We start from the raw sequence: 17396 nt of genomic DNA, 5'->3' as shown, positions 1-17396 counted from the left end.
CTCTGTCTCTCTCTCTGTCTCTGTTTCTCTGTCTCTCTCCCCTCCCTATCTCTCTCTGTCTCTCTTTCTCACACACACACACACACACACACACACACACACATACAGAGGAAGAAGGAAAGAGGCACATTAAATTTAGCACCTAATTCAGTGCCTTGCCCAAAATAGGCCTTCAATAAAATTTGCTGTTTGATTTCTGTTGCCGTAGTCTGACGTGTCATACCATATCACTGACTAGGGGTGAGGGCTTCAGTTATTAATTCTTCTTCGCAGCTCTTCAGCTGCTTTTTATCCTTAAAGATTCAGAAACTCTGCTTTAAATAAACAGACCACTAGAAAGAAAATTATTCTCCAGCCCACTGTGGCTGTGATCAGAACAATTTTATTCTAGACTAACAGGACCTCAAGCTGAGAGCTACATAGCCCACGGGATGAAGATTCCCCAATTTTGCTCTGCTGGTTCTGGCCTGGTTTAGGGTCTGTCTCATCACAGGGAATGCACTTGATGTTGTCTTCTTAGCATAAGGATGGATGTTCCTTTAGCTGTGGTTGATAGCTATGGGGTAGGGTAGGGACAGGAGACAGGTTTCAATCTACTATTCACTTCACTAGCTTCCCTGAGGCTGGATTTGAACTTAGGTCTTCCTGTCTTCAAGTCCATCATTTTTATCCACGCGTGCTACCTAGGTGCCTAGTTAAAAAGTACACACAACTACCTTGATCTAACGCAGAGTACTGGCCTAGAAATCAGAGTTCCCCAAGTTCTCTAGTACCTTCACAGACTTGGAGAACCACAAAATTTTTTTTGTAACTTTGAGGTACCATATTAAAAAGACTGCATTAAAATTGCCCCCCAGTGACAAAATGGAGATGCTATAGATTGACTCCAACTTACTTCTCACTCTTATAACTTCTATACCAGTGGTTCCCAAATCAGGTCTATTAAAACTCCAACCCATCTCCAATTATTCTGGGACGGGGCCAAAGACAATTTATTTTAAATCAATTTCATTTTGAAACTGAGAGGCAGCACTGACTATGGATAGAATACTGGACCTAGAGTCAAAGTTCAAATCCCACTTCTGACACTTCTAGTCATGTGACCATGGGCAAATCATTTTAACTTCTGAGCTTCAGGCTACTCTATGACTGACAAACAGGTTGTGTTCAATGGATGGAATTCCTATACCCCATGATATCATGAGTTTTTGATGTGCTGACATATTCATTTTTAAATTATATATATATACATATATATCATAAGGCAATTAAAAATCAGGGTACTGTAACACCAAATAAGTTCATATGATTTAGAGTTGAAGGAGACATTAGTTACCATCTAGTACCACCCTTTTGTTTCACAGATGAGAAAATAGGTTGGGAATCATTACCATACTGCAATTCTTAAGATCTAACTAAGGTTCAGAGGTGACACTGTCCCAAAGTCCTTAATTTCCAAAGAAGAAAATTATGCCAATATGATTTCAAAGAACTGATCATGGGTCAAAGGTTAAGCTGCATAGCAGTGGCTCTATAAAGGGAGAGAAAAAAATGGGGCAACAAAGCAGACGAGCAGAGGAGTTATTGTAAGAGTCAACAAAGATTACTTGAGGGCAAAATTTGTAAACTAGAGATTCCTATCCAATGTGAGGCATTACTAATCATTATTACTAATTATTGTTAGTGTTATTATTATTGTTCAGGATAGGGGAGAAAAAGGGGAGGGGAAATTTGTCAGATATCAAAGATATTCTCATCCAAAGAAAAGTACAAATCAATCTGTTTGATTCAACAAACGTCTATTAAGCACCTATTATAACAGAGATAAAATAAGCAAGGTGCTTAGCAAACCTTAAAGTGCTATGTGTTAGCTATTACAATTATAACTATATGTTACATGGCATAGGCACCCCCAGAATGAAAACACCTTATGAACAGGGTCTGTTTTTTATTTTGTCTCGATACACCCAGTGCTTTGCCTAAAGTAGACGATTAATGCTTGTTGGCTTAGATTAGATTCCAAAGCACCAAGTGTTATTGCTGCCAAGGCTACAAAGACAAAAACCACATGGACACTCCCAATATACTGACTCTTCCAGGACACACTCTTAGATTAATTTACAAATACTCGAAGTACCTCCCCCTCCTCACCCAAGGATATCCACTTTCTTATAAACACTGGGGCAGCCAGTTCCTTTTGCATTCCAAGGTACATTATTGTCCAGTGAAGATGTTCTTTCATTCCCTATGACTCATCAGACCCCATCTTTCCATGGGATGGTTCTGCATGAGGCCTTCAAATCCTAACATCACCCAACTCTCAAGGGCAGCACTAGATTTGGATCTGGCTTTGAATCTTGGTTATGTCACTTCTAAAGGTGTGACCTCTAGCAATTAACTTCTCTCCCTTCTCTGGGTCTGTTTCCTCATCCATTAAACTGATCCTTTTCCCCTGCCTTCACCCCAGAAAACCATCTCCTTCTCCACTGGCAAGATCTTCTTCAGTACCTGAGAATAGCTCTTTTCTCTTCATTTAGACTTGCTTAGCCCTTACTTGTCACCTTACTGATAGTTCTTCCTTGAATTTCAGAGGTTTTTGGTTTTCTTTTGTTTTATCTGAGGGTGGATGGCAGGGAGATTGGTCTAAACCTGTGATTTCAATGTAGGAAACTCTCAGTGGGGTGGAAACTCCACACAATTGAATTTGTATCAGAGAGCTGCCTCTGGAATACTAAGGTATGAACTTGCCCAGAGTCAAAAGGTATGAACACAGGTGTTCCTGACTCCTTCAAGATCGAAATCAGGCTGCCTCTCATTTAGAGGGTTACAGGGAGTTGATTAAATATCGTCTAGAAGGGCCCTCTCTCTTCTACACAAACCTCCAAGAGAAAAGATATATTCCAAAAATCACTACTATCAACTTAGGACCAGAAAAGGGTGGATCATCCAGAAAAATTTTATATAGCATACATTCCCCAGTCCTGAGTTCTAACCAGATCAGTGTTCTAGCACCTTGCAGCAAAGTATAGCCACAAGATTTTTTTTTCTCCATCTGAAAATTACATTCATAAACAAGCCAACAAGCCAATTAATGTTTTCTCTTTAAGTGGAGAATCTCTGGTTATCAAAAGGGCAGGAGAGCCACGCATACAATAGATTCCTTTAAAGATTTTAATGATGGTTTTCTCTTTTTCCCATTTGAAAGCTCCATTCCAGCAGCTGATTAGAACCCCTCAACTAGAGATCAGCTTTTTGGTCTCTACTTTTCCTCACCTCACCCAAAAGGGGGTGCCCATTCCCCAAATCTTTAGGCCGGTAAGCTGTCTCTCACTCCCTTCCCCCGCCCCCCCCCCCCCCCCCCCCCCCCCCCCCCCGCCCCGGGCCCTCACTCCCCAAGCCTTTGTAAGGTGTCTGATCTGCATAAAACCATGATGATAAATCAACCCCACAAGGAGAGAAAGGCGACATAACAGCAGTGGCCAGGGTACAAAGAACTCCAGACCATGAGGGATGCCCTGCCAGTTGGTCATCACCAGCCTCTCAAACAGTAAAGTGTGTCCTGGCTTTGGGGAAGCCCCAACTCTCGGGGTCCCTTCCCTCTCTCCCTTTGGTCACCCCTTTTTGTGTCTCCTTCCCCCACCCCCTTTCTGTTTTTTGGTTTGTTCTCTCCAAGCCTCTCTCTCTCTCTCTCTCTCTCCTTCTCTCTAGGCTGGGTTTAATTTGACACCTTGAGCTCCCGTAACGAGGTAGGGAGCGAGCAGCCACAGCGGAATTCATTAGGCTCAGCACTGCAGGGCCCGCTCTCTGTGCGTTAATGACATCGGAGGATAGGGAAACGAGACAGCCACCACGCGAGATGAAATAAACATGAGGGCTGTCAGCAGTGACAGCCTAAGCAAAGGGGACAAAATGAGTCAGGTAGAGACCTTTCCCCGTCCGCACAATGCAAACCGACAGCTTGCAATTCCTCCCCCCACCCCGCCCCTCCCCAGCAGCCCCAACACACACTCCCCGCCCCCAAACTGCCCCCCGACTCATCTGCTAAGGGAGAGAAAGAGGAGGTGGTAGCTAGGTATGGAGGTGTGGATGGGAACCAAGGAAAGAAAATACAATTAAATTATCATTGTTTTAACATACAAATTCCATTTATCAGTTTAATGTTGGCGGAAACTAAATTGATCACTCTCCTTCAGAGACATGGTGCGTTTAAGAAGATGGGGAAATGGGCTTCAGAGAGAGAGGTCGTGCTGGACTCCCAGCATTTTCTTTCTCTCCTTTTCTCTTTGATGTCAGGGCTAAAATGTTTGATTTTGTTTTGTCCCCCCTCCCCTCAAAAAAAGCATCACTCCTAAGCTTGCTATAGAAAAGGCCCAGGGGAGGAGGAAATGGACAGAGGGGTAGGTCTGATGGAAAGAGGTGGGAAAGCAGGGGTGGGAAGAGAAACATGCAAGCACCATGCATGGTGAGAAAAGCTTCTCCTCTGAGCACAGGGCACAGCCTTCTCAAATCCCCTAGTCAGTGTGACTCAATCTGGCACTGGGTGTCTGTGCCCAGGTGAGCTTACTGCCTGGTATGTGCAGCTGTGTTCACACTTTGGTGCCTATACCTGGTGCTAGGAATGTGCGGGTGAATGCTTTGAAGATCTGAACTGGTAGAAGGATAAATGTTACTCCCCTTCTCTCCACCCCTCTTCAAGAATAAGGAAAGGAAATGAAAAAAAAAAAAAACCAACTTTGAAATCCCACAGACAAGTGGCCTCCCAAATAAGGGATACTATAATAACCAATATATCCGGGACCTTAAGGCTTGCAAAGCATTTTTCATGGGAACTCAAATTCTCACAATAGATAACTTCATCTTATTATTATTCAAACCCAGGTCTTAATGAATCTAAGTTCAGCATTTGATCCAAGACAGGTAGAAAACGAGTGATAAAGAAGTAGAAAGGGGAAACATCTCTCCCCTCTCCCCTCTCCCCTCTCTCCTCTCTCCCCCCTCTCCACATCTGGGGAGGAAAGAGGAGGTTCCCATCGCAAGAAGCTGACTGGTTAGAAGAGGTCTAATTTTCAAATCCATCTGTTCTGCTATAGTTTTTTTCCTAGGTTAACCTATATTTCTATACAGTTGGCAAAAGGGTTTCACACACTCTTCTTCCCCAAAGCTAGGCTTTGACTGTTTTCTCAGCCTCAAAGTTAAGTTGCCCCAATCCTTCGGCTATCCATACATCCCGAGTGCTAAAGGTCAACCCAGCTGCCTTTGCGGGACATGAGTTTTTCTAGTCAGGTTTTAAAAGCACCTCTGAAGGCAACACCATGTTAACGGGGAGGGGAAGAAAAGCCAGCAGACTTTTATTAACTAGCATTAAAGGGAGTTCTTGAGAGACAGGATTTGAGAGCTGGATTCAAGCCAAACCTCAAAGTGAGAAACTGATCCAGTGTAATATGGCTTTTGGAGTTGCATTCTAATTAGCTTGGCCTATCAGGTCACTAGTAAGGGGGAACATTCTAACATTTCTTCCGCAGAAAGTGAATTCGTGGGTTTCTAGAATGTGTTGCTGCTATGATTTATATCATGGAGTTGGGGTGAGGGGATGGGAGGATGGATAAATGACCTGTACTTGTCTGCTCTCCCATACTGAGGGCCAAATAAGGCTGCAAAAGGAATATTTGTTTAACAATGTGAGAAGGAAGCTGAGAGGTGCCATTCCCTTATCAAACCATCTCACATGCAAGTGGATCATGAATTGAGTCAAGTCAAATCAAAATAGGCTTATTAAGCACCTAGTATGTGCTAAGGACTGTGCTAAGCACAGGAGATAGAAAGAAAGGCAACCATATCCTCAAAAAGCTTACTCTCCAATGAGGGAAAAACATGCAAAAAATAAAGTAGGAATAAAATACATATAAGATAAATGGGGATCAACAGAAAGGAACCACTAGAGGGATACAGAAAGGCTTTTTGCAGAAGGTAGGATTTTAGCTGAGACTTAGAGAAAGGCAAGAGGCAGAGACATGGCGGAAGACAATTTCAGGCATGGGAAATAGCCAATGGAAATACATGAAGTTTGGGAACCAGAGCGCTACATGAGAACAAGGAGGCAAGGAGGCCTGCATCACTAGCTAGATTTTCATCCAGGTTCTCCCAGGTGGGAGTATATAGGTGCTGCATATACAATCTATTCCTCAGTTTCCCCATCAGTCACCACCTTCCTAAGGAAAATGCTATGAAAATAAATGAGATGGCAGTTAACAATCCACTTTGAGGTCCCTGGGGAAAAGTTTTCATAAATATAAAGTATTTTACATTAAAGAAAATAAAAGATTTTTTAAAAGATCTACCATGGGGGAGATTATTATAATGTACTTTATCAAAGGAAGTGGCTACACCTAGTAAATTCTGGATCACAAACTTTTCATCATTTCTGTGTTCTACCCATCTATAAGTCAAATGAGGCAAGGTATTCTAAGAATGAATCTGGGAAGGAGAACCTCAAGCTTCTGGCTTTCCCAGGTCTATCTTGTTGAAAGGCCTTGGGTTGGAAGGCTCCTTTGATGGGAGCCCCTGTGTTGGCTGTTTTAATCATGCTATGCTCATCTGTTCAACAGCAAGAATCCTCAAAAAGGGTAGCATCCAATGGTTCAACCAGAAAGGGGAGGTGATCAAAAGCCAAGAGACGCTCTGAAGAAAATCCTTCAGCTGTCCTTGAGCCTCGACAACAATACCACACAGTTCCACCTAAGGGACAGAATTATTATTGAGCCAAATCATGGTACCAAAATAGAGCACCAAATAGAGAAAGCCAGAAGGCAGGGCAGGCATAATTATCTTCATTTTACAAACAATGAGATACAAGTTCAGAGTTCTAAGGAGTTATCCTTAGATACAGCACTCTAAATGACCTTAGAGGGCATCAAGTCCAAGCCTGTCATTTTACAGATGAGGAAACTAAGGTCCAAGAAGGTTGTGTTTTGCCCAAAACCACACAGCTAGTTAATGGCAAAGCCATCAAATTACTATTGGGGGGGGGGGCAGAGGGAGTGTTAAGACACTTTGGTGACTCTATCACTAGCACAGGGGTTGCTACTGCTCACTCTCTTCCATTTAGCAACCTCTTAAGAGTCAATATCCCTTAAGCCCTGGAAATTTTTCATCATTACCTCACCTGGAAAGCCTTTGTTTCTTTACTACATCTTTAAAAACGAATCAACAGATGGATTAAAGAGAAGCCAAGTGGCTTGTATGAGGTCATGGAATCAGTCCCAGGATCCATTTCCACTTGATGATATTCTTCCTCTTGTATTCTTGTTTTTAAAAACAGTTTTATAATATCCTTTTTTCCCCTCTATTTTACCAGTCTACAAAATGTCCAATTCTTTCCTTCATTTCCCTACACAATAGGAAGGTGTCTATTGGATAGCAATGAGCATCAATAGCACCATGATAAGAGTCAAACAAGCTCTGTACCTGGAGCACGGGCCTAACTTAGCAGTGATATGATCCTAGGTAGGGCACATACTCTCTGAGTTTCAGTTTCTTCATTTATGGCTGGGGGAGGAGGGGAGAATAATACCAGTACAACTTCCCTGCCACACAAGGTTGTTTTAAGGAAAGTACTTTGTCAACATTACAAAAGCAATGTAGAAATATGAGCTGGTATAGTAGTGTAGTAAAGCATGGTATTATGACCAGTGTCTAGCATATAGTAGGCACTTAATACATGCATGGTGACTGTTTTGATTAGTGGCAAGAACAAAAATAACTTAGATTCTGTAGACAAAGATCACAGATCCAGAGATTGAAGGGACCTTAGAGATTATATGGTCTAACCCCCTCCCTGAAGGGTTGAGTGATTTGCCAGAGGTCACAAAAGTTATAAGTGACAAAACCACTATCCTCTGACTGCAAATACAAAGATCTTGAGGTAACCATGTTAAACGGGAGACACCGAATCTGAAATATATCAATGTGTTTCACAGAATATAGATTTAGAGCTTAAAGGGGACTTTTAGGTCATCTAATCTAACCTCATTTTATAAATGAGGAAACTGAGGCCCAGAGAGAAGGGTCTTATCAAAGGCCTCATACCTATTTAGTGTCAGAGCCAAGGTAAGACGACCAAGGATTCCTTGACTTTGAGTTCATTGCTTTCTCCAAAAAATACGGAAATCTATGAACAAATGCTGAATTGTGCAGGGACGCCAAAAGATAAAAAAGGAACAATTTCCCTGCCCCCTTCATCTTCCCTGATATTTTATAACCCCTCTTCTCCTCAGAAGAAGTAAGCTGGTGAGGGTTCCATCTTTACCCAAGTCATCTTTTGGAAGAATTCACTGGTCTTTGGTATGGTGGGAAACAGTGGGGCTTACAAAACCCTCTCCAAAAAACTCATACAGTTTGCATCCTTTTATAGAGCTGACAATAGCCAGGATTCCCATTGTGGTTGATAAAATCTGCTGTGTAGACACTCGGCTTCTGGGGTTATATGAGCTAAAGACATTGGATGGATCATTTTTGATCTTGGTACTTCCAGCATATAGATAGGACCTACAAAGAGCTCTAAGTAATGTCCCAGTTGGGGACCTCTTGAGTATTCTTTACCTTCCCCTTTGTCCTGCCTTTCCCACTGCCAAAGGGAAAGGACTGACTAGAAATGAGATTCTGGAGGGCCAGACTTGGAAACAAAATCTGAGGTGGTGTATACTGTCCTCTCCTGAAATAAGCCAGCTTTCACTCTAACACACTAATCTGGTACGGTTTGCCCCCTTCTCAACAGGGCAATATTAATAAAGCACAATCATACCTTTCCCCAATATTTCTGACGCCCTTGCTGTAATTTGTGCATGTGAATAATGGACTATGGACTAGTTTCAAAGCAGCCCCCAATAAACTAGAAACGTTACAAACCCAAATCCTTCAACTTTCATTTTGTTTCGATCTCTTCCTTGCCCCTAACTCCTCTGCTCAACCCCACTAAACCCTCCAACTTCATACCACCCCCTCCCCTTTTCTCTGTTTTAAAATCAAGCAGCCACAGAGTTTGTAAGGACTCCCTATTCATCAAGGAAATGAATTCCATATGCATAATTCATTTCTTTTGTGAACTTTTTTCCCCCCTGCAGGGAGTTAATGCCCCCCCAGTACATTAGAAACAGAGGCATGGTGACAGAAGGACTAGAGTAAGGGGAGCAGAACTGTTTCTCCCCATGTAGCCTGGACAGATAGGGGCCAAAAGGTCCAGCTTCTGCTGCTTGACACCTTGGGTTCATGATTCCATCTTGCCAAAAGGACAAGGGACTGAACCATTAATAGGAGAAGATGGGGCCCTGCCTAAAGTCTGGTAGTCCAAAGGCCTTTCACCTCCTGTGACCTCAATGCCAAACCCAATGGTAAAGAGAGGAAATCACTAGAGCCCTCCCACTCATTTCTGTCTTTTCTTGTATTAAAAACAAAGAGAGATAACACAGCACCCATACTATAATTAACAACTGCTGCATTTGCAGAAAAAGCAGCCTCAAATGCACCCCAAATCCTGGGCCAAATTTGAAAAACTGCTTTATTAAAAGAAAAATTTACTGTATATCAGCTTTCCTAGAATGGGAACTGGAGAAGAAGCTTAGAAAGACAAATTTGCTTGGCAGGAAGAGACACCCAGCTGATTCTAGGGACCAATGTTACTGTTTTGGTGAGATACTGACCCAATGCATTTCCTTGGAAGTTACAGGCCTTTAGCCGTTTGACCTTTCAAAGAAGTCTTGACTCTGAAAGGTCTATAACTGGTTTAATCAAAACAGGTAGAGGAGCGTTAGCAATGGAACAAATGAAATACTACGTATACAATGCTTTTAAAACCTTAAAACACTGTAAATACCTATCAATCAATATGTTAAGCACCTACTATGTGCCAGACATTGTACTAAGTGCCACACTACTTACCATTATTATTTCTTTTTCAATCTGTTAGAGGTCAAATAGAAACAGTCCTGGGATACCCACTATGCAGTTATTCTTTTTTGTTATTACTCTTTGGCAGACTCCTACACAGGTGGATAAAATATTTGACTTAATTTTGTTGTTCTGTCACTGAATGAAAGTGTTGGGATGTAGGCTTATTTTGTGGAGTCTAATAGAAAGCCTCTTTGGGAAAAAATTCAATAGCAGGAACAGACTGGACAATGAAGATAGCATGTACTTCTACATTCTTTTAATTTTTTTTCCTGCTACATCCATATTTCAACAGTTTTTCAATCTACAAAATTTGGAGTTTTTGAGGATTTGGTAAGACACAATCTATTAAAGTGTTATTTTTGTACATCAATATTATGCCTTATTTTATTATTATTAATACTCTTGTTATGAATAGTCACAATTAAGGTTTAACAGTAGAATAGGGAATTTCAGTTTCAATTAATTTCAGAAAATTAATATATTTTAACATCTTAATGAATGTAGCAACTGATTCTTCTTCTTCCCCCTCCCCTTCCCTGAAGTCACCACCCTGCCCCTACCCCCAAACTTGGTCATGGTTGGTATACTATAGAATATGAAGAGAGGCCCTCCAGGAGTTCAGTACATTTGAGGGTTCAACTACATTTGAAGAAGACTGACTTGGGATTAATTCAGACTTGAAGGAAAGCACTTGCCTAGCTAAGTCCAAGAATTCTATCTGCTAGTCTGGTAACAATGACAGTACATTTATAATTTGCTTTGCCTTCACTGTAATCTGACTTGGGTAGCACGTGGATCTGGAGAGGCCAATAATGCTTGGCATGGTGCCTGCCACAAAGTAGGCACTTAATAAATGCTTGTTGACTTAACTTGATAGGAAACAAAAATGGATGAGTAAATAATCTGAAAAACAAAAATGTTTCCATGATTACATTATTTTGACTTGGGATCAAATTATAAGGATAGAAAATGTGACCCATCCCACTACAGAAGGCACAATGGTTTTGTGCCCCAATATATGAGTTGAGTATTTTACCACATAGCATGAAATACAATACACACAGTAAACTGCCCAGGGAGGGATGAACTAATCAGACCGGCCAAAATCTGAGTCTGTTCTTCCTGATGCTACCAGGACTATGCATGTCACATAAAAACAAGTTAACAAACATTTGTTATGCACTGCCTCCGTGCAAGGAAGGATCTGGGCTATATGCTACAAGGGATACAAGATAATAGCAAACATGGTGCCTATCCCCCTTGTCTTCAATATAGAAGACACTCCCTCCTTACCCCCACCTTTTAGAATCCCTGTTTTCCTTCAAGGGTCATCTTGGTTGCTAGCTCCAACACAAGATCTTCCTGTATTCCCCCCATTATTAACATTACCTCCCTCTAGGGGGCAGCTGGGTGGCACAGTGGATAGAGCACTGGCCCTGGATTCAGGAGGACCTGAGTTCAAATCTGGCCTCAGACACATAACACTAGCTGTGTGACCCTGGGCAAGTCACTTAACCCCACTGTCTAGCCAAAAAAAAAAATTACCTCCCTCTTGAAATTACTTTGAATTTACTTACTTGGACATGTCTTATGTTATGTCTCCCCTAACAGAATGTAAGTTCCGCGAGGACATGGACTATTCATTTTTTTCATTATAATCAGATTATAGTGCTTGGCATACAGCAAGTACATAACAAATGTTTGTTGAATGTAAAGAAATATGTAGACTATTAAAAGATATTTATAATAATAATTTTGTAGTAACATTCAGTCAATCAACAAGCTTCTATCGTATACCAACTATGTGTCCAGGACTGGGGTTAACAACGACAAAAATAAAACAATCCTTGCTCTCAAGGAGCTTATATTCTAAGGAAATAAAAGCAAATGCAAATATAAACAAAATAAATACAAGGAAATGACGGAGGAAGTGGCAACCCCTGAGGGAATCAGGAAGGGCCTTCTACATAATAGAGCAGTTGCTTCAATCTTTGAAGAAAACCAGAGATTTTAAAAGACTGAAATGAGAAGGGAGTATATTTCAGGCATGTGGGACAGCCCACAAAATCAGAGAGACAGAAGGAAGAGTGTCATTTGTAAGGAACAACAAGGAAACCAATTTTGTTGGCCCCGAGTGCATGAATGGGATTAATATATAAGGTAAACTGGTGCACATCGACAAGGAAAGGCTGAACAAACTGTGGTATATGAATATGATAGAATGGTATTTCACAGTAAGAAACAACAAAGATGATGAATTCAAAGAAACCTACGAAGAGTTATATAAACTGACAGAGAACACAATAAGCACAAACGGGAGAATAATTTACATGATAATCCCATTAACTTAAAGGGGCACAACAGTGAAAGACTTCAGAACACTGATCCACGAGTGGAGTGATCAAAGGAGACTTCAAAGCATGAACAGTGGAACCTACCTCCCATCTCTTGGCAAAGAGATTATGGAGTACAGGTGTGGAGTCAGGTATATAGCTTGACACAAGGCTGACATGTTGATTTGTTTTTACTTACCTAGAATTGTTTGTTTCAGGAGAATTCTTGGGAGGAGGGGGAGGTGTGAGGGAGTCATTAGGAAGTTTGCTCAATTGAAGTGGTACCTATTATATATTAGAAAAAGAGATGTAGACAGGCACGTGGCAGGGGGAAGATGTGAGAATAAAAGAGGGAAAAGAGAAAAAAAGGAAAAGTGGAAGGGAAGGAGGAAAGGGAAAGGGTGGGTGGGGAGAAAAAGAGGAGGGAGAAAAGGAGAGAAGAGGAGGAGAAAGCATAGTAGAGTGAGAAATTAGAAAGGAAGTGCCAAAGTGGGATGACCTTGAGCTAAGTGCCTTAGCCTTGTTGGGTCAAGCTCTTCATCTGTAAAATGAGGAAACAGACAGTAGGGTCTGAAAGTTGCTTTCTAGTTTTAAAATCCTACAATCTGATGAAACCTAAACCCAAGGACAAATCACCACAGTGACCTAGAATCAGAGACTATTGATGAGAAGAGCCTTTAGAAACCAAATCCCAGAAAGTCCACCTGCTCAAAGTCATATTTTTTGTATATTCTACACCTTTCCTTCCATTAAACGAACATTTATTATGTACTTACTTTATGCCGAAGGTCAAAAGTCAAAGGTATAATTTTAACTTCAGCTCAGGTTTTCTAAGTTCTATGCCCTTTCCACTAAAACACCCTCTCCCTGGTGCTTCCAACCTTAACAGAAATCCTGGTTTAGATCCAGACTAATTGAAACGGTCTGGGAGTCAAGAGCTGCTGATTAACCCAATCAAAAACAGAACAATGCACCTAGGTACATAAGCACTGATGTTGCTATCTTTATGATGTTCCTCTGTATGAGGGTCAAAATGGAGGTCACACTCAGGTACTGGCAGCTAAGAACAAATGCCTTTGACGTTCTGATTTTTCTATTCTTGCACTTCTTATGGACTGGTTGTAAAGAGAGCAAGAGAGACATAAAGCCATTGCTTTCTTTAGGACACTCTGCTGTATATCACCCAAGTTCTTCTCCTGATTTCTCAGTTACAGAGAGCCCCTATGTACAGTCTGTCACACACCCCAAAACTGAGTCAGCATTTGGATGACTTCCTGTACTAAATTTGGACAGTTAGTGGCATCACCCTGCCATGGGGGTACAGCGAGCGTTTGCAACGGCCCATTTAACTGCTCTAGGCTCCTTCCTATCTGTGGGCTTCATTAGCATATTTCAGCAGGACCGTGATGGATGAAGATAGATGGGAGAACATCATCCTTGGTGAAATCGCCGTTTTATCAAGGTTAAACCATCCTCCAGCTTTGCCACCTCCTTTTGTTTGGCTAGGCCTCTAATAACAAAATTAACAGCAGAATTAATACTCAGGTGGCTCCTGGTGAAAAATGCTGATGAAATGAAGTCACATCCTGGACCTCCCAGGTATCATTCGTAATCCATCAATCAGTTGTTTTCATGGTTTAATCTTAAAAAATAATAATCACTACAGGAGAAAACTCACTCTCCCACCCTAACCTCTAGGAGTGTAAGGTCAGAGACAAAGAAAAGATGTTGCTTTCTAATTTAGCACTGTCACCCTCCAAGTATAGTGACAACTTCCCTTGAAGTCCATGAAGACCATGTGACCCTCTCCAACATTCAACGCCTGTGGTTATACCTAGGTATTAAATAGTCAAATGAGCCTTCTCCGGCTGCCAGAGAAGTCTAACAGTTCTGTGAGGACACGGGTCAAGTCTTACACTTCCTCCGAATCATCTACAAGGCCAAGTTTTTCTAGGGCACACAGCAAATGGTCAATAAATCCCTGCTGATTTGAAATGAATGTAGTTACTGTGGTCACAATAAAACCAAATCAACAAATATTTATTGAGCATATTAAGCACAATGGACCTCACATAGCAAGGTTAACAATGCTTAGGGTCCAGCTTGCCCTATTATTCACTTGGACAAACTAACAGCCTTACCCATTTTCCTTGGCACGTCTGGAAAAGAATTTTAATCACCTGTTAAGTCATATTTGTGTCAAGGGAGAAATGTTCACTGGGGTCTAGGATAAACAGAGCCATCACTGAGAGTCCAAGAGCTTGAAAGCCATACTAATACAGATACCTATTAACTCTGTGCCCCTGGCCAACTCACTTAACTTTTCTGTGCTCATAAAAGCATAGATTTAGAGCTGAAAGGGCCATTAGGTCACTGAGCCCAATCACTTCATTTTACAGATAAGGAAACTGAGGCCTCTGGAGGTTAAGTTATTTACTTGAGGTTATGAATGTTTATTTGTCCAGTTACATAGTGAAACTATACTTACTGTCATTAAAATAACATTTACCTACCACAGCCTTCCTCATAGAGATGGGAAAAAAATGAGAAACATGGGAAAATAGCCAAAGTTCTGAAGCAAAGGACCAGACAGATGATATTGTAATGGTGGCTATTATTATTATTAATAATAAAACATAGAGATAAAATCATGTTAACCAAGGAATAAGTTCAAATACTTCTAGATAAAATGGCAAAAGAAAAAAATACCAAAGCACAATGACTATTATGTGTAAACATGTAAATGTACTCAGTGCATTTTCTATCATATAATATGCATATATTATGCATGCATGTATACATATATGTGCACACACGTGCACACATGCATATTTGCACTGTGTTCTGTATACACAAATACACATCAGTCGAGTTATGTCATTGCAGCAGACCTCAGCTGTTTCCCAGGGGTTTTGTTTTTATTTCTTTTTACAATGGTTTTTCTGATTGTTTTTTTTGTTTTTGAGAATTAAAGACCACAATTGTTCTCACTCCCTTTGGAGAAGGCAGTAGATGAAGAAGAAAAGTTACCATAATTACACAAAATCAAAGTCAATGTGTAAAATTTTTCAGGCAAGGCTAAAGTTCATTGGCTTGCCCCACTCGGGTTTGTTTCTGCTAAGTGCTACAGTTAAAAACCTTCTCTTGCAGAGATCGTACCAACTAAAGAAGGAAGGAAATTCTTGAGATCTCTGGGGTAGGGCACTGGTAAGCAAAATGACCCACATCTATCGAGGGGTCTTCACTCTGTCCTACTTTCCTCCCTGTTTCTTTTATCACATTTCTCCTCTCTACTCCTATATCTGAGGTAATACTGTTTGGCAACCATGTGCTAAACAAAACTCATGATCTTAACTGAGGTCCCTAACAGGAGTCATGGTAGGAGATAAATGAACAGGCAGAGGAAGAAAAGCCTTTTTTGAAATGTAAGTTGAAGTTGTCTGAGGTCACAAAGAGCTAAAGGGGATTTTAGAGGCCTTCTAGTCCCACCCCCTCATTTTATAAATGAGGAAATTAAGGCCTAGAGAGATTAAATGACCTACCTAAGGGGAATTATGTGAGAATGAGGCTGAGAAACTCTATGTCCTGAAATGTCCTGAATCACTACAAGACCAAAACTTTCTCAAGGGCTTAGTCTTAAAGGTCAAAGTAATAGCTGCTAGGAGTTCTCTTAGATGCCTGCTCACCCTGCAATATCCCTCTCCCCTCCTCCCATTGGTGAGTTTCTTTTGGGGGCCTCCATTTTGGAGAAAGACCCAGATAGGTCATGCTTTACACCTTTCCTGGCTGTACTGACTCTGCTCTCACCTTCCAATATAACCTGACCATTCTTATGCTTTCTGTCTTCATCTCCCTTACTCCCCCCCTCCATATATTCTGTGATTCAGTGCCACTGGCCTCCCCCAGCTGTTCCTCACACACAATCCTCCATCTCCCAACTGGCCATTTTCATGGGCTGTTCCCTATGCCTGGAACTCTCTCCCTCCTCAAGGCCATCTTCTGGCTTCCCTGACTTTCTTGAAGTCTCAACTAAACTCACTTTCTACAAGAAATCTTTCCCAGTTCTCTTTAATCACGCTGATATTATGTCCAATTTATTCTGTGTATATATATATATATAGATATATATTTAAATATATAGATATATATTTAATGTCTTCAATATGTGTACATACATATGTACATATATGTGTGTATGTGTGTATATGTAGAGATATATTGATATCAATATAGATATAGATATATTGTGTGTATATTTTCTCCTCCATTATACTGTGAGCTCCTTGAGAGCAGGGACTGTCTTTTACCTTTCTTTGTATCCTCAGGACTTAGCACAGTGCCTGGCACACAGTAGGTGCTTAGTAAAGGCTTGCTGATTGACTGACTACGATTCCATCTACCCTCTCATGCGTTACTTTGCATCTCTTCTCCGTACCAATATTTAGTCCCAGGCAAATCACTTCATTAATGTTCCTTGGTTGTCTCATCTATAAAAAGGAACAGAATGATTCCACAACCCTTTCCACAAGAGTTTTAAGAGGAACCACTAAAAATTAATGACTGCCAGGCACTATGTAGAAGTTGTCATAGTTTAAAAAGAAAGAAGCCTCTCTAACTCAAGTGGAAGAAAAAGTCTACTGCTAAGATGAAGAATTAATGGGAACTGAACAAGTACCAAATGTGGAAGGTTACCCACAATTCTTCACTGTCCTGTTTCTCAGAGTCTCTTTCATTTTCATGACCGTGGGGAAGGAGACAAGAAGAAAGCAGAAAAATCCCCCATTTGGACATCACAGAAGACCAGCTGAATGTAAATGGCCACAGATTTCCTTTCTTCTTCCCAATGGGAAAAGTGGCAAGCAGCCATCATCCACCTCCATCTCCAAAAGACGCAAGATATTTCTCTCTCTCTCTCCTCTCTCTCTCTCTGTCTCTCTCTCTCTCTCCCCCCCTCCCTCTCTTTCCCTCTCCCTCTCCTTCTCTGTCTCCCTTTCTGTCTCCCACCACCCACTCTGATCTCCTGTAGCATCTTTCACAACATCCATTCCAACTTCACTCTAATTCCCTCCATACACGCACGTCTGCCAAGACATCCAGGCCAGCCTGATACACTGTGAT

At 41.2% G+C, this 17396-nt stretch overlaps 1 protein-coding gene across 2 annotated transcripts in view; it reads right to left on the bottom strand.

Moving 5' to 3' along the window:
- PBX1 (PBX homeobox 1) overlaps positions 1 to 17396 on the bottom strand; it is a 327785-nt gene that overhangs the window by 218865 nt on the left and 91524 nt on the right. The window lies entirely within an intron of this gene.

The sequence above is a fragment of the Vombatus ursinus genome, unplaced genomic scaffold, assembly GCF_900497805.2.
Source record: "Vombatus ursinus unplaced genomic scaffold, bare-nosed wombat genome assembly UNPS02014789.1, whole genome shotgun sequence".
Classification (NCBI taxonomy): Eukaryota; Metazoa; Chordata; class Mammalia; order Diprotodontia; family Vombatidae; genus Vombatus; species Vombatus ursinus.
Note: the sequence above shows the minus strand (reverse complement) of the source record. Positions and strands in the feature narration are given on the sequence as shown.